The 18,092-nt window shown below is 39.4% G+C and overlaps 1 pseudogene; it reads left to right on the top strand.

Annotated features, from left to right (window-relative positions):
* Positions 1 to 543: 543 nt before the first annotated feature.
* On the top strand, positions 544 to 635 carry LOC119263143 (annotated as a pseudogene).
* The last annotated feature ends 17,457 nt before the right edge of the window (positions 636 to 18,092 follow it).

The raw sequence follows: 18,092 nt of genomic DNA on the forward strand, positions 1-18,092 counted from the left end.
TAGTTCGAACCCCCTATAGGCAACTACAGCACACAGTAGTCCTTGGGCAAGACGCCTAATGCTACATTCCTCTACACGCTAAAAAAGATGATTATTCAAGGCTTCTTTAGTAAAGAAGTGAACACTTAACCTTTTAAACTCCTTGGAACCATCGATGGTTCCGAAACGCACTTTGTCATATACTTCATAACGTTCATATTTCTTAAGCTACATTCAAAAGGTGGGCGTCTTTCCAGTAACATAGATGGGTGATATAATTTTTAAACTTTATAATGAAAGAAGCTGAACTCTCTTTCTACTGAAAGTCGACCCATTTTTACACAAATCTGGGCTATAAACTATAAATAGATGGCGTCTCTTCAGTGATCTACTTTGTAAAAAAATTTATAACAATAAAAAAAGATTTTTGGCTTTCAGCAGTAAATTGTAAGCATATAACAATATGTGTGATCATAAAACACATTTTCTGTTTATTTGAGGGGAGCTTTTACAAAAAATAAATAAAATAAAAATCTACATTTATTTCACGCAGTTACAGAATAAGTGCTTGCTACGGCAGCACATATACTAAAATTGGATCGATACAGAGAAGATTAGCATGGCCCCTGCAAATCCGTGAAGCGCTCCATATTTTTTAAGGGCGGCACGGTGGCGTAGTGGGTAGCGCTATCGCCTCACAGCGAGGAGGGCCTGGGTTCGATTCCCCGACTGGGCGGCCAGGGTCCTCTCTGTGTGGAGTTTGCATGTTCTCCCTGTGTCTGCATGGGTTTCCTCTGGGTTCTCCGGTTTCCTCCCCCAAAGACATGCAGTCAGGCCAATTGGACGTGCTAAATTGCCCCTAGGGGTGTGTGTGTGTGTGTGTGTGTGTGTGTGTGTGTGTGTGTGTGTGTGTGTGTGACTGTCTGCCCTGCGATGGACTGGCGACCTGTCCAGGGTGTATCCTGCCTTCCGCCCAAAGACTGCTGGGATAGGCTCCAGCATCCCCCTGTGACCCTGACGGAGAAGCGGCTTAGAAAATGGATGGAGTTACAGAATAATTTGCCAAAGGTTTGGTCACGTACATTCAGAAAAAACAAAATATACCCACAAGCATAAGAGGTTAAGGAACAGTCTGCAAGCTCAAATGGTTCTTTGCATGGATTGATGGAAATGTGTTGTTTTTGAAAATGGTTCTATAATCACACTACATAGAACATTTTTGCCATGCAAAGAACCATTTAAGCACGCAAATTATTCTTTGAAGGTTCAGGGTTCTGTCGTTCCTCGACACTTGTTTGACCACCAAGCCTAAGTTCTATCTATGGTTTGTAAAATAAAACTAATTCAATTTGTTTGTTGAAAGAAAATAAAAAGAATCGAACGAACTAAGAAATACGAGAAGAATTCAGAAGTGCAGGTCCTTTATTTCTTGAGCATGGAGAATGTTTTCCAAAGGCCGTTGGATGACACTCCCAAATATACAGAATTTGTACACATGTTTTATACCCTCGGTGAAGGTGGGGTGACATCGCCCCACCTCTTTTTGTCATCTCCTGGTTTCACAAAACCACCATTATATCCAAATTGACCTTCATATGTCTATGAAATAGGGTCTGTACAGACCGGCCAATTTTAGTCCGTTTGTGGAAGAGGAACCAGAGAGCGGATTACACCTGTCCTGTTAGAATCTCTCAGTCTCAGCGAGCATGCCCGGTGCAGGAAGACAGAACCACTCTCGTAATCAGTCAAAGAGTTTATTAAGTCTTCTGCACACAGAAAGAAGGGCACTCCTTCTTTTATACAAACACGTCCTGCCCTGTTGCGTACAAGCAAACAGGGTGGACCCAAATAAGTTGTCTAACAGTCATAAAATGCTAAGCTGACAGAAACACACTCACGGACCACCGGAACTGCCCAAGGGAGGGGGGCTTCTGCTCTGTGTACGATAATCTTACCTACAAAAGGGAACAAATGGTTCTGGACGGAATGTTTTCTGCCAAGGACAGCAGCTATACTTGCTGCAAAATCTGCTTAGAGCAGAGTTAGAGCAGAGTTAACCCTTTCAGGGTCTTATTTGAACCATTATCTCCAGGTCTAGTCTGAATCCTTTTTAAAAAAACATTGTGCCAAGCGCATGCTGGTACTTTTCCACCTCGGCTTTTTGGCCTTGAAAGGTTCACAAGTCCACTCGCTCCCTATAAAGTATCTGTCTTCTCTCTTACGCCCTACTGAGGAAGCTTGTTTTAGGGCACTTGCTCCAATGTGCTTAGGCCTTATTTATGATCTATCCTGTATAATACATGGCATTTTAATTTTGAGAATCTTTAATTTACATCAGTTCTCAAAAGAACCACAGTCTTTACTCACTTTATCTTTCCAAAGAGTGTATACTATGATTTAATAAGGCGTCTGCTAAATGTCATGAAATGTAAATGTGAAACTAAACTGTGAAAACAGGAATGACGGATTTCTTCCATCATAATACAGCAGGATACAGATATCCTATATACAGATATAGCAGGAAGATACATCTTGTTTATTTTATTCTCAGGGAACCGACTTTTGTACTTCTAAGCCGTTTCAAGCAGCTCAGACAACAGGACAAACAATTATCAAGAGTTTTAAGTGAGATGTTTTGTTTGTTTTTCTGCATTTATTTATTCCACCAGGCTACTTCCTCGTGTTCATGTGTTGACACTTTCTCATTCCTGGTGTAGAATTTCCTGTAATTCTCTCGCTGCTGAATGCTGGTTCTGCATTCCTACCTCACCAGAACCTGTCAAGAGTTTTTGATTGGAGTTTTTTTTTTTTTTTTTAAATCCAGTGAACTTGTGTGCTTGTCCTGATGTTCTGTGAAACATGATTACCAGACTGACCAGTGAAATGTAATAATCAATGATATTTTTATACTATTTTATACATACACATTTTCTAAGCCACTTCTCCCTCAGGGTCACAGGTGGGTGCTGGAGCCCATCCCAGCCAGTCCATCACAGGGCAGATAGACAGACAAACACAATCACTCACACCTAGGGGAAATGTAGCATGTCCAATTGGCCGGACTGCATGTCCGAGAACCCAGAGGAAACCCACTCAGACACGGGGAGAACATGCAAACTCCACACAGAGATGACCCCGGTCACCCGGCCGGGGAATCAAACCCAGGCCCTCCTCGCTGTGAGCCAAAAGTGCTACCCACCGCGTCACCGTGCCGCCCTATTTTATACTGTTTTACTTAAATCTGAACTTTATATATTTTAGCCTTATGTTTAATTATTTTGTGTGTAAAGCGCAGTTGGATTGCTGCTCAATTTTGTTGTACACTGTGCAATGACAATAAAGGCATCTTATCTTATCTTATGATAATCCGATTCACAGTCATTTTTGCAAACTTACCTGTCTTGAGATTTGATCGCCAGATTAACCAATAGTTACACATTTAATTATAACTTCAACCTGAGCAATAACCCCTTAAACTCCCAAGCTTGTTACACACTAATGCTTATTACTGAGTAACTGCAAGGGCATTAAAAAGGTTTGGCCATTCTTAAATGATGGGAATGTGTAATAAAATTTTTTTAAAACCATTTAAGGGGTTAACAGTACTATGATTTCATTCTTCATGTTCTACAACCTTGTTGAACTTTGTATGCATTTTAAGATGCCTACTAAGTACTTGGGCCCTGTATAGTTACCTGGTACCAACACTGTATCAGAATCAATTTACTTACAATTAAATTATTCATGCCTTAAAAAAAGAAGAGAAAAGACTGGGGACAGATTCGCAAAAGTATCTTACGACAGACACTGTAACACTGTAGGCTGTAACAGTTCACAAGGTGAGCATCTAAATTTACGAAACACGGAAGCTGTCTCTGCTCCTGCCTCTCCTCTTGCTTTCTGTTGTCACCCGACAATTATCATATTTTCTAAGGAGATGTTTTTCCTGTTGGCTGTTTCTTCCTGCATCACATGTAGTTCTTGTTTGCACGTAGTTTGATGTACTTTCTCCCTTTTGCTCCTCTGAGAGGATTAAATATAGGAACTAACAGTTAATAAAAACTTAAAATGTTTATCGTAAGCTGTAAAATGCACCACAGTTTACATAAGAAGACAACGAAGATGTACTTAAGAAAATCTTAAGAAAATAGTTAAGATTGTCTTAAGATAATATTTGAGAACTTCTTTTACATTTAATTACATTTGAATTACATTTAATAACATTCTTGTGAACTTCTTATTGTTTGTCTTAGGAAGCTTTGCAAGCTTTTTCTTAAGAAAGCTGTTGTCATTTCGGCCCCTGAGCACCAAATCAGTGTCGTCTCTGAAACGTTGCTCCTGCTCAGCGAGTGAGTACCTACCGATGGTGGATCTAGGAGGGACAAACCATGATCCAGCTACAGCATGTTTGGCACCCAAGGCTCATGGATGCACAAGCACAATGAAGACTACTCCAGCCAAACCACCAGAAAGGCTACTCTTTTTAGTTTTTAGTGATGTTATGGAAGGAATGTGGCACAATGCATACAACGGGCATGTGAGCGTCGGAACTGGACCTCGGAGCAATGGCAGAAGTTGGTCTAGTTTGATGAGTCATATTTTCTTTTACATCACATGGGTGGAGTGTTTACCTGGCAACACTGCAACAGGATGCACTGTGGGAAGAAAACAAGCATGGTGGAGGGAGTGCAAGTGTGGCAATGGTATTTCCTGATGGCAGTCCATGCTGTTAGTATAATGCAAGCTAGCAAAGTTTATTTACAGATATGTGAAAAATAATAGCAGTGTGTTTAAAACATACTGAGAAAAAGCTTAATCCTCATAATAGCAATTATTTCCTTATACATAAAGGCACTGAGAGCACTGCACATTCAATTCCAAATGAAAACATGAACAAAAGTATCAATTTTTAAACTGGAAATGAAGAAAAAAGATTAATAGGCTGTTCAAAAAATAGCTGTGTATGCATTTTTTTATATTTTTATATTCTACTTGTATATTTACGGTAGAAACTGAAATTTGTTTACAGATTTAGCTTTTCTGTTAGTCACTGAACTAATATTTGGGTGTATAATCTTTATTTATGATAACTGCTTTATATCTGTGTGGCATGGAGTCAACTAACATCTGACACCTGCAAACAGATATTCCTGTCCAAGCTGACTGGACTACATTCCACAGTTTTTCTGCATTTTTGGGTTTTGCATCAAAAACAACATTTTTGATGTTACTCCACAAACTCTCAAATGGATTGAGGTCTGGGGATTGGGCTGGTCACTTCATAACATCAATCTTGTTGGTCTGGAATCAGGATGTTGCTTGCTTGCTGTTGTGTTTGGGGTTGTTGTCCTGCTGAAACATTGATTTCAAGGGCATTTCTTCTTCAGCATAAGGCAACATGACCTCTTCCAGTATTTTGATATATTCAAACTGGTCCATGGTGCCTGGCTTGCAATAAATGAGCTCGACTCCAAAGTTTGAGAAACATCCCCAAACCATTATGCTCGCACCTCCATGTTTTACAGTCTTCACAGTGTACCGTGGCATGAATTCAGTGTTTATGGGTCGTCTCGCAAACTGTAGCCTTTAGACCCAATAAGAGCAATCTTGCTCTCATCTGCCCATAGAATGCTGCACCACTTTTTATGTTGCACTCTTTAAGCCAGCCAATGTGCGCTTTGGCAAACTGTAACCTTTTTAACACGTCTTTTTCTCAGCAGTGGTACTTTACGAGGGTTTCCTGCAAATAGTTTGGCTTCACATGGGCATCTTCTGATTGCTGCAGTACTCACAGGTAACTGAAGATCTTCTTTGATTTCCCTAGAGCTGATCACTGGATGCTTCTTTGCCATTCTTGTTATTCTATGATCTATGCGGATGGTAGTATTTCTTTTCCTACCACATGTTTCGGGTTTTGTTTGCCATTTTAAAGCATTTGAGACCATTTTAGCTCAGCAGCCAATTATTTTCTGCACTTCTTTATATGTTTTCCCCTCTCCAATCAACTTCTTGGTCAAAGTTCTTATTCTTTTGGTACAATGTCTGGAACGACATATTTTGCTCACTGAGCAAGGGCTAAAACCAGCAGGTACAACATTTACTGCCCTCCTTTTTTTTTTTTTTTACCCAATTTCCTCGCCAATTGAGTTGTTTCCAATACCATCCGCTACTTAGGACTCCCCCAGTCACACAGTACTCCCAGTTCTAGGAGGGTGAAGGCTAACACAGGCTTCTTCCGAGACCTGTGAAACCAACCACCGCATCTTTACGAACTGCCGCTCAAACAACATCACGGGACAGCTGAATATGCTCTGAGTAATGCGCCAACCGCCAGATCTGTTATGTCAGCTAACAGACGCCTGCGCTGACTAGCATTGCGTTGACTGATGGGGGGAGAAGAGGGGCCATCCTACCCACCCAGAGAGAGTAAGGCCAGTTGTGCTCTCTTGGACTCCCGGCTACAGATGGCTGTAGTATCACCAGGGATCGAACTCACGATCTCCTGATGACAGGGCCAACGCTTAGACGGTTGCGCCTCTTGAGAGCCTCTTTCTTTAAATAAGGTCCATAATTGACACCTGTTTCTTCACAGAATGAATGACCTCACTAATTGAACTCCACACTGCTATTAATTTGAACATGACCCTTTCATTAAATGAGTAAATTACAACCAATTATACAGCGTGCATATCATGACTGTTGATTCTGTTGGTTGCCTGTTGATTGGCTGTACTTAGCCATGAATTTCTACCCATGTTGTATTATCTTTTCTGCCAAAATCAGTAATTACACGTATTAGTGATGTTAGACTGCTATTATTTTGCACATAACTGTATATAGTGCTTTTATAACAGGTGTTGTCATAAAGCAGCGTTACAGAAAATCTGGGTCCAAGACCTCATGAGCGTCGCCAATGGAGACAGTGACAAGGAAAAACCCCCTAAGAGGAAAAGGAAGAAACCTTGTGAGGAACCAAGACTCAGAAGGAGTCTACCTCCTGTAGTCGACACCAGATAGCAAACAGTGTTAGTATAAAGTATTATATTATATTATAGAATAAAGCAGGGAAAACAGGTGGAGCAGTGGTTAATCTGATTAGTGTTAGTTTATGTAGCAGCAGCAGTAACAGGGTAAGTTCCTGAGGGTGAGGTCTGCACAGCATGAAGCTCAATAGTGGTTAATCCAGAAGACTGGCGAGCATTGGGCACCCGATCAAGGCAGAAGAAGCAACAGCATCAGACGCACAGGATATATGCGCTGATATGGTCAAACTTTCTGGTTCTTGTAAGTACTCTGGACTGAAGCTTGTTAAAGCTTTTGCTGGGACATCCAGACAGCAGGGCATTACAGTAATCTAGGCGTGAAGTAATAAATGCATGACCTAACTTTTCTGCATCCTGTGGAGATAATGCATTTCTTAATCTAGCAATATTGCAGAGATGCAGAAAGGGCAAGATGGAGGCAGATGATCCGCTGTGGCGACCCCTAAAGGGAGCAGCCGAAAGAAGAAGAAGAAGCAGAGATGCAGAAAGGCTGTTCTAGTAATATGTTATATGTGTGTCGAAGAACAGATCAGGGTCTATCATGACACCAAGATTTTTTACAGATGAACCTGATGCAACTGAGAAATCGTTAAGTTTAAGTCCAAAATTAAACAGTTTGTTTCTAGCTGCTTTTGGACCAGGAGGCAGGACCCCTGTTTTATCTTAGTTAAGTAGGAGAAAGTTACTTGACATCCAGTCTTTTATGTCTTTTATATAGTCCTCAATCAAAGTTTAATTTTATCACCCGGTTCTGCATAACACCGTCAGAGGAAATTTATGCTGTGTTTTCTGATGGTGCCCAGTGGTAGCATATATATTGTGAATAATATAGGTCCTAAAACAAAGCCATGTGGAACACCATACTTTACTTTTGCAAGGACAGATGATTAACAAACTGATAGCGATCAGTGAGGTAAGACCTGAACCAGGAAAGAGCTATTCTTGTTACCTCTGCAAGGTTTTCCAGTCTATCTAGTAATCTAGTAATGCAGCATGCCACCACTGTCACCATTACTCAGGAATGGTTTGAGGAATATGGGTCCTCAGTCACATGCTATCGGCTCTGGGGATCAAACCAGCGACCTTCCAGTCATGAGGCTGTCTCTTGCTCAGAACCAAGTCAACTCTTGACTAGATTTTCTAGGTGAAAGGATGTATGCTGTGCATGCAAGCCCAGAAAAGCAGAAGAAAACTCCTAAAACCAGATTAGAAAGACTCTTAGATGGCTAGGAAACGTGTTTATGAGCTGTGATTTTTAGCCAAGTTGAAAAATAGAATCCAAAAAATACTAGTACTAAGTGTTGCTAAGCCACTGAAAATTGATCCATGTGGTAACAAGCAATTAAACTAGTTTTATTCAACTCAAAAAAACACATCGATTAAAAGAATCATTCATTTAAAGCAGCGGTGTCCAATCTTATCCACAAAGTATGGCTGCGAGGACAGCTGTCCTTAAAGGGGAATTCCACCAATTTTGACAAACTGTATGAATAATTCGCAACTTGCGGTATAAACAGAGTTATTCAGAGCATTCAGAGCTTGTTGTGAAATGGTTAATTATACAGAAACTTTGATTTCTTGTACAGACAGTGGTGGTGAATGGAACCAGAAGTCATGATGTCCACAACACAAATGTAGCCATTTTATCTAGTGTCCAAAACCATAAGTGAGCCTACATGTGTCTTCTGAGTTTTTATAGGTAAAATAGTCATAAATCTGAAAAAAAAGAGTTTCCTTTAAGGAATATTTTGCTTTACAACACTCTACAGTTACCCCTCTGCATTAGTTAATTAAAATAAACAGACTAAAATACACTATAGGCTAAAACCTTAGCACAAAAATATCAAAACAATGTGTCACTCATCAGGCAGCATATAATCTAACCACTTCGTGTGATACCTTTCTATGACGAAGCTTTCAGAGGCAATAAACTGTACAGCCATCTGGTTCCTATCACTACCACTGTGAACAACTCTCACTTGGCAGGTTTCTCTAGAAAAAAGCATCGTTCAAAATCACGTTGTTTACATCTTAACAATGTAATTATGTAAAACTGTTGAAAAGTCGGTGGAATTACCCTTTGGGTTGGCTCGCACAGGTAGTGCCAATTGTAAGTGATTGTGAGTGGCCGCTCTGTGTCTCCCTTTGGTGGCAGCGACAGGTCCAGCAGTGCCTCATGCCACTGGTTGGTTGGCTGCTCCCATATATATATATGTATGTGTATATATATATATATATATAGCTGTAATGACGCAAATCTGAAGCATGTACATTAACTATTTATAGAAGCTGCCCAACAATTCGTAACCATTCAGCGGTTCTCTTTCACTATATAAGCAGTTTTAGTTGACTACTTCCTAATAATGATCAAACACATTATAACAATAAAATAAAAGTCTCAAGATCTTTAATTAAATTAGTATTATTTAATGAATATGTTAATCAATAATATAATTTATTTGTTTTACAATGACAAAAATAAAAATATATAAAAAGTAAATAGGTATTATTATTATTATTATTATATTATACATTCAAAATAAAGCCTACATCAAATTAAATCCATACTTTACTGAATTACTGAAAATCCACTTTATTATTATTGCCTTGATATTATGATTGCATGTACGCTGATATTATACATTTACTTAATTAAGGAACGTCTACTAGCTAATCACAGATGTATCGTCCTTTTCTGTACTGTCACGATAAACTTTTATTTTGAAGCTATAAAGTGACGCTCGATGATGAAATGACTGACAGTCCACGGCTTGTAGAAAAGGACAGGTCCTAAAACGGCTCACATGTGCCTTTATTATTGGACTGAAATCAGAAAGAAATGAATGGAAGTGAATGGAGAGCTTCTTCAGGCTTCTTCAAATGGTCCACTTGTACTTGAGCACCTCACTCCCGGTGGCAGGCGTTTAAAGGCAAAATCTGGGTCCTGGCTGCTCCGAGTTCCTCTGGGAGCAACATGGCATTGTGTTAGCAACCCCTGAAAGCTGCTTGTATATATTTTACCATGGGCTTTGCTAGATCAATGTTATGTGTTATTTAGCCCTTCTAAGTAAATGTACATTTACAGTCCAAATCATCTACATGCTTATTCTCTGTCACGATAAACTGTAATAGCAGAGCGCGACTGCCAGAGATTGATTAACCTATCGTTCAACCAATCACATCAGACCTCATACGTTGTGAGCCAATCATATCAGGCCTGGGGGAGGGGCTCTGTTTACGCGCTGCAAAGTAAAGCTGTAACCGAACTGAAGACAGGATTTTGGCTAAAAGCTCGCTAAAATAAAAATGAGACCTTATTTTAATATGCAGAGTGAAACAGTGTGAATATCCGCCTACAGTATGGATTTGTGGCGAATTAGGGTCAGTGTAGCTGGTTTTCTGTTTTTTACTCGGTTGTTTGGGCAGCTAACTTCAGGGGTTAAGTGAGGTAAAAAGAGGCTAGGCTAACGCTAACATTAGCTAAGTTAACTAGTTTAACCTCACTTTATAGTGAGTGTGAGAGCGTGAAGGAACAAGGACAGGAACAGCGTTATTGAGAGCTCTTTATATTCTTGGTTTTTAAATTTCTCTTCAGTATTTGGAAACAGTGACACCATTATTCACCGTATATTGTTTACAGTTAGGTCATGTCGGTGGGAAGGACGAGGCTGGAGTCGCTGCCTGTTCGTCAGGCTGTTGTTCCGAGTTTTCCCGCTGCGAGGCGCCAGAATGAAGCTGCTGCGGCGTTTAAGGTGGAAAATTCAAACAATAAGCGGGTTCAGCTTTTTATTAAAAGGTCATCATAACCCTGTTTTATGCCCCTCAATTCCTCAACCTGTAGTTGAAAATTCAGAGGCAGCAGCTCCGTCAAATCCAGTCAGGTGAGATTTTTACCAGTTAAAACAAGAACAACAACAAAAAAACCCGTTATCAATTGATCATTATGTCTGTGAGTTCTTGTAAATTTGAGGTTAATAAAAACCGTATTACTAAACACAGGAGGAGAGGGAGAGAAGCTGATGGAGACTGACAGGACTGAAGGAGCAGCTTTGAAGGAGGTTAGTGATGATGAAGAAAGCCAGGGAGAGTTGTTCAAGCTTCTGTTTAAATTAAAACTGAATTTGGTTTAATTTATGGGAGAAAATGTAATATTTGTCACCATGACCATGAAAATTCTGTTACCTAGCTTATTAACATGTCTGCAGAGCAAAATTTCTGATTGAACCAAGACTGAACGAATCTGTAATCTGTGTGTTTGAATAATATACACTGCTCAAAAAAATAAAGGGAAGACTTAAACAAACTGTCCACTTAGGAAGCAACACTGATTGACAATCAATTTCACAGCTGTTATGCAAATGGAATAGACAACAGGTGGAAATCATAGGCAATTAGCAAGACACTCAATAAAGGAGTGGTTCTGCAGGTGGGGACCACAGACCACTTCTCAGTACCTCAGTATGTTTTGATTTCTTTTGAACGTTGGTGGTGCTTTCACACTCGTGGTAGAATTAGACAGGCTCTACAACCCACACAAGTGGCTCAGGTAGTGCAGCTCATCCAGGATGGCACATCAATGCGAGCTGTGGAAAGAAGGTTGGCTGTGTCTGTCAGCGTAGTGTCCAAAGGCTGGAGGCACTGGCAGGAGACGTAGGAGGGCAACAACCCAACAGCAGGACCGCTACCTCCGCCTTTGTGCAAGGAGGAACAGGAGGAGCACTGCCAGAGCCCTGCAAAATGACCTCCAGAAGGCCACAAATGTGCATGTGTCTGCACAAACGGTTAGAAACCGACTCCATGAGGATGGTATGAGGGCCCGACGTCCACAGATGGGGGTTGTGCTCACAGCCCAACACCGTGCAGGACGCTTGGCATTTGCCAGAGAACACCAGGATTGGCAAATTTGCCACTGGTGCCCTGTGCTCTTCACAGATGAAAGCAGGTTCACACTGAGCACATGTGACAGACGTGACGGAGTCTGGAGACGCCGTGGAGAGCGATCTGCTGCCTGCAACATCCTTCAACATGACCGGTTTGGAAGTGGGTCAGTAATGGTGTGGGGTGGCATTTCTTTGGAGGACCGCACAGCCCTCCATGTGCTCGCCAGAGTTAGCCTGACTGTCATTAGGTACCGAGATGAGATCCTCAGACCTCTTGTGAGATCATATGCTGGTGCGGTTGGCCCTGGGTTCCTCCTAATGCAGGATAATGCTAGACCTCATGTGGGGTTGGAGTGTGTCAGCAGTTCCTGCAAGATGAAGGCATTGAAGCTATGGACTGGCCCGCCCGTTCCCCAGAGGAGACCATCTGCCACCTCATCAGGAGCATGCCCAGCCGTTGTAGGGAGGTCATACAGGCACATGGAGGTCACACACAATACTGAGCCTCATTTTGACTTGTTTTAAGGACATCACATCAAAGTTGGATCAGCCTGTAGTGTGTTTTTCCACTTTAATTTTGTGTGTGACTCCAAATCCAGGCCTCCATTGGTTAATAAATTTGATTTCCATTGATGATTTTTGTGTGATTTTGTTGTCAGCACATTCAACTTTGTACAGAACAAAGTATTCAATGAGAATATTTCATTCATTCAGATCTAGGATGTTATTTGAGTGTTCCCTTTATTTTTTTGAGCAGTGTATTTAGACCCTTGCAGCTTGTCTAAGGGAGAAGAAACAGCATTGCTTGACTTTAGTACCTTTTGATTTGTGCCTGTTATAAGTGGATGAGTATTGTGTTTATTATACCAGCTCTGTGCTCAATATAAACTGTAAAGATACAAATCTCCTGAGTGTCAATTTGACCAAATAACCATTTTTAATATACTTAACTTGTACTGACTGTACTTGACATTTTCTGGCTGTTGCTGCTCTAAAAGTGCATTATAAATATTTTGGGGCCATTTAAATAATTCTCTTCAGGGACTGTACCCCAGACCCCACTAGTACAGGCTTAACCTCTAGTGATGCCCCTGCATTTTACAATGTCTGCATTTCAGTTAACACTACAGTGGAGCCAGAGATAATCTAATCCACATTCATTATAATAATTAAAGACCCAAAAGTATGTTCAAATGTTAATTTCATGCTCCACCATGTTGAATTTTTGTATGAATGAAAGATTATGCAAAATTGCTTTTATGGAAACTGTCTAAAGCAGAAATGTGCATCAGACCAGAAAGAGGTTCAGAAATGCTTAACAAGCATTTACAATACAGGCATTTTCAGCACACCCAGGTGCTCAAAGCAAAAAAGCTGACATTAGCCACGTTTACATGCAGGTAAACATTTCACTGTCACCATTTCACTAACATTACCAGGAAGGCAGTTTGCTCTTTAAAGTTGGTGCTGCAGCCACTTTCAGTGGAATAGTTTGATTTTCTTTCACTGGACCCAGTAGTTGTAAAAAGAATATCTACAGTACAGTGGAGATACAGGCACTGACTATGTGGCACCGTCAGTATGTGTGCTTGTTTACCTTTTTGCCAACTAGTGTATAGTTAGCAGGCTCTCCAGCTTTTATGGGTTTTAGCTGATGGATTTTCACCTATCCATCGTTTTATGTCTGTAGCCATTAGCGATAGCTGTGAAGGGATTCTTCCATGAAGAATTTATATTCTTTATTCAGCTTGGACCACATTGTGTGTTTGGTGTTCTACAACAATTCTGGACATTGAATTTCAATCTTGGCAACTACAACAAAGATTATGTGACATACTTTTCCATGATGTGCTGAATTGATACCAAGGCGCAAAATGGTACTGGGAGGTACCATTTCCTAATTAACCTCCTAGACCTCCTGAATGTCTCAAAATCAAATAAAAGCTAATGTAAATAAACAGACACTGTGCTGTCCAGGTAAAATAAATGCTCAAATACAAATTCAGGGATAGGTCATTGTTTAGTCTGTTTCTCTCATCTAACTAGAAATGCAACACTGGTCTGCCTCATGTCTTGTACTGTTTTGGTGGAAATACAGGTCAAAGTGGATTTACACATATTTGCTTTCTGTTTCTGAGTGTATTTCATATACTGTTCTGGAGGTAGGGAGTTTTGTAAATATATTGTATTTGGTGATGTCATTGGTTTATACCCATCAAATCTGTGTGTCCTTGTTGGTTGAAACATTTAACAGCATCAAATTCCTGGTTGTTAATAGGTTTTAAGGACTGTGTAAAACCTTTAATATACCACTATAATAATATTGATGAAGATCTGTTCATAATGATAATATTAATAATAATAATTTGTGGACATGGAGATGGTTGGTGTAAAAGTAGAGGAGGCAGTGGATGGGGCAAGATGGAGGCAGATGATCCGCTGTGGCGACCCCTAAAGGGAGCAGCCGAAAGAAGAAGAAGAAGATTTACACTAATTAGGCATAACATTGTGACCACCATTGCTATGTCTGATCCACTCATACCAGCACAACATACACTAACACACCACTACCATGTCAGTGTTACTGCAGTGCTGAGACCGATCCACCACCCAAATAGTACCTGCTCTGTAAGGTTTCATGGGGGTCCTGACCACTGAAGAACAGGGTAAAAGGGGGCTAATAAAGTATCAGAGAAACAGATGGACTACAGTCTGTAACTGTAGAACTATACAGTGCACCTATAGAGTAAGTGGAGCTGATAAAATGGACAATGAGTGTAGAAACAAGGAGGTGGTCATAATGTTACGCCTGATGGTGGTATGTAGTGCCTGAAGGCCAGAGGTGTAAAATTCAGGTCCAGAAAGTAAAAATCCTTCCCAGGATTTTGTTCCAACTGCCTGGACAGCTCTGCTGGTGGTGTGATCTTACTAGAAAAGCCAGGCTGTTGGAACAAAATACTGGGAAGGATTTTTTTCTTTCTGGACCTGAATTTTGCACCTCTGCTGAAGGCTTAAGGCTTTCTGCAAAGTAGTTCACCAATTAGGTAATAGTAATTAGGTTGAGGGTGGATGTGGTACAGTGGTTTAAATGTTCTGGACATTTTGTTTAAGAAAATCAGTCGATTCACATCCATTATAATCATTAACAATAAAATATATATATATATATTTTTTTTTTTTAATTTAGACTTTTTATTAAAAGAAGCACTGCAAATATATCTGAAACATAACCATGGACTATAACAATAAGTTAACAGTCAAAATGGCAACATGAGAGGCTGGTACAGTTTTGCCGGTAAGTATCCTTACAGTTAAAAGTATCAACAAAACCGTCAGTCACAAATAGGCACTTTTTAAGAAGAGTGACTAACCCATACATATACACATGGTCACAAACATTTACAGCAGGGTATTATGTCCCACTCAGAACCCCTGTAATCGTTTTCAAAGTACAAGAACTGTTGCTTCCAGTTCTGTAACATCCCCAGCATGCAAAATAACATCTCATGAACCAGCTGTTTTCAGCTTAACATGAAACCAACAGAAAAAAAAAAAAAACAGAAAAGAAACAGTTTTCCTTTGGTTACTTTGTTGTGTATTTGCCCCTTTTATTTATTTATTTATTTATTTATATTTTTACCCTCCCACCCCACCCCATCCTCACTCAGCCCACCGCGACCGGCTAGCACTACCAATCACCACACTGTAAAAAATATATTGTAAAATTTACGGTAAAATACTGGCAGCTGTGGTTGCCAGAATTTTACCGTAAAATAAACGGTCGTAATGTATAATAAATTAGTTTACTTTTAGGCAACCGTAAATTTTACATTAAATACCTGCTTTTTTTACAATACCTTACTGCAAATAAAAAAGGTATACACTGTAAAAGTCCATTGAAATATCAGAAATTACTGTAATATATACAGAACAATGTGTCCTACTGTTCCAGAAAAAGATATTAGTACTGCTGATTTTACAGTTAAGGTTCGAGTTTGATTCCATATTTTACTGTATAAATACAAGTTTTTACCAGAGAAAGAAACACTGTTTGCCATAAAATTAACATGAAAATACTATATAAAAACCATATAAATTAAGTTTTTTGCCATGAATTCACAGTCTGTAACATAAAATATTACTTTATCCTATATAAATTTCCCTAAAATGCCATAGAAATAAAGGTTTGGCCATGAAATATGAAAGTGTTTTATTGTGAAATTAAGTGTGATGTAATTATCTAATATGTATTAAAGAAATTTTGCCCATTAAACAAAGTGTCTCACTGTTAAATGAGTTAGTTAATCGGGTTACGCTATCTATAAAATCTGTAATATAAAATCGTATTACAGTCTTCATAAATACAATGAATGCGCAACACTATTCAATGACATACTGTCAACTTAATACCTGTTTTCTCAATTACTTTTCATTATGTAACACATATGTATCTTATTAAAAATCGCACAAATAAATAATTACACATAAGATAAAAGTTGTATTTAACATTTTAATGACCAATAAAAATCCCGAAAACAAATGTATGCTTCTTATAAAACAAATACAAAATAATACAAAAAATAAAACTGAATCTGAATTGGCTCCAGACAGCAAATAGCCAGGTGTATACACTTACAGTAGCTCTCAGAACTTTCAGTGAACATTTTGGTAAGATTTTAACAAAAACAAAAACAACTGCACTATATTGTCGCTGTCCAAAGAAAAACATGTATTTTCTTTTTTGTGGCTTTTTAGTTTTCTACATCATTTGAGAATATCCTGTGAAAATTTCATGATGATTAGATCTATAGAAATGCTCCAAAATCACTTGGAACAAAGCCTCTTTACATTATCTTACATTGAAAATCCTACTACTTTGGAGATTTTTGGGGCAGCGACAATATGGAACTTGCACTATACCTTAACATACTGTCCATAAGTTATGTCTAGGTCCACTCATAGTCGGCAAGGTCTGCAATCAGAGTGAGGACTCTGGGATTGACAGGAAGCACTTTCTTGTTTTTCTTCCACTGGACTTTGGTGTCTCTTTCGGGATTAATTGAGAAGAAACACCTACATGAAAATAAATAAATACATTAATTAGTAAACAACCAAAAAATGGTGCTGATTGACACCTTATTAATTTACATTATATAATTGTATATACAAATTATATTATATATTTAGATTTTTTTCTAAAACAGCATAAACCAGAAGTCTTGAAAGTAGATAAAGAGAATCCATCCATCCATCTTCCGCTTTATCCCGCTAGTCGGGGTCACGGGGGGCTGGAGCCAATCCCAGCGTCATCAGGTGAAGGCGGGGTACACCATGGACAGTTCGCCAGTCCATCATATGGCCAACATTCACTCACGCACTCACACCTATAGGCAGTTTAGAGTGATCGATCAACCTAACATGCATGTGTTTAGACTGTGGGAGGAAACCGGAGTACCCGGAGGAAACCCACTCAAGCACGGGAAGAACATGCACACTCCACACAGAACGACCCGGACCGGGAACCCAACCCAGATCGTCTTGCTGTGAGGCGACAGTGCTAACCACTACATCACCGTGCCGCAGACACTGAATAATTTTCCTTAATAAATGAACGACCTAGTATAATATTTTGTCTTGTTTGTTTAATTGGGTTCTCTTTATCTACTTTTAGGACTCAAACAATATGTATTGCCTCTATATGCAGAAACATATAAAATTCTGAAAGGGTTGACAAGTTTAGCTTTATAGCACATCACTACTGCAGTATTTAAGATGTAACATACATTTATGTACACTTTTAAGGTGGAATATATTATAAATGTAAGCTACCCAAACTTTTCCTTCTGACCCTTGATATTTTTAAACAGTAAAAGATGGTAATAAAGTAATCTTAGTACAAAATAATAATAATACAAAAGTGTCATCTTTCTAAAAGTCAGGCAATTTTTACTTGCTTAACTATAAACAGAAACAGAACTGTCACACCAGGTGGGCGTAAACTTTGCATGCCACTAGACACAGACACACAGAGACACACACACACATATATTTGCTGCTGTCCAACGAAATACAACTATCTCCAAAATAGCAACTTTCCAAGAGAGGCCAAAAACGTTATTTACTTTTAATGCAAGTCACTGGAACCAGAAATGTTTCCAAACTATTTTGGAGCATTTCTATTGGTCCATTC

The sequence above is a fragment of the Pygocentrus nattereri genome, chromosome 3 (assembly GCF_015220715.1).
Source record: "Pygocentrus nattereri isolate fPygNat1 chromosome 3, fPygNat1.pri, whole genome shotgun sequence".
In the NCBI taxonomy this organism is placed as follows: domain Eukaryota; kingdom Metazoa; phylum Chordata; class Actinopteri; order Characiformes; family Serrasalmidae; genus Pygocentrus; species Pygocentrus nattereri.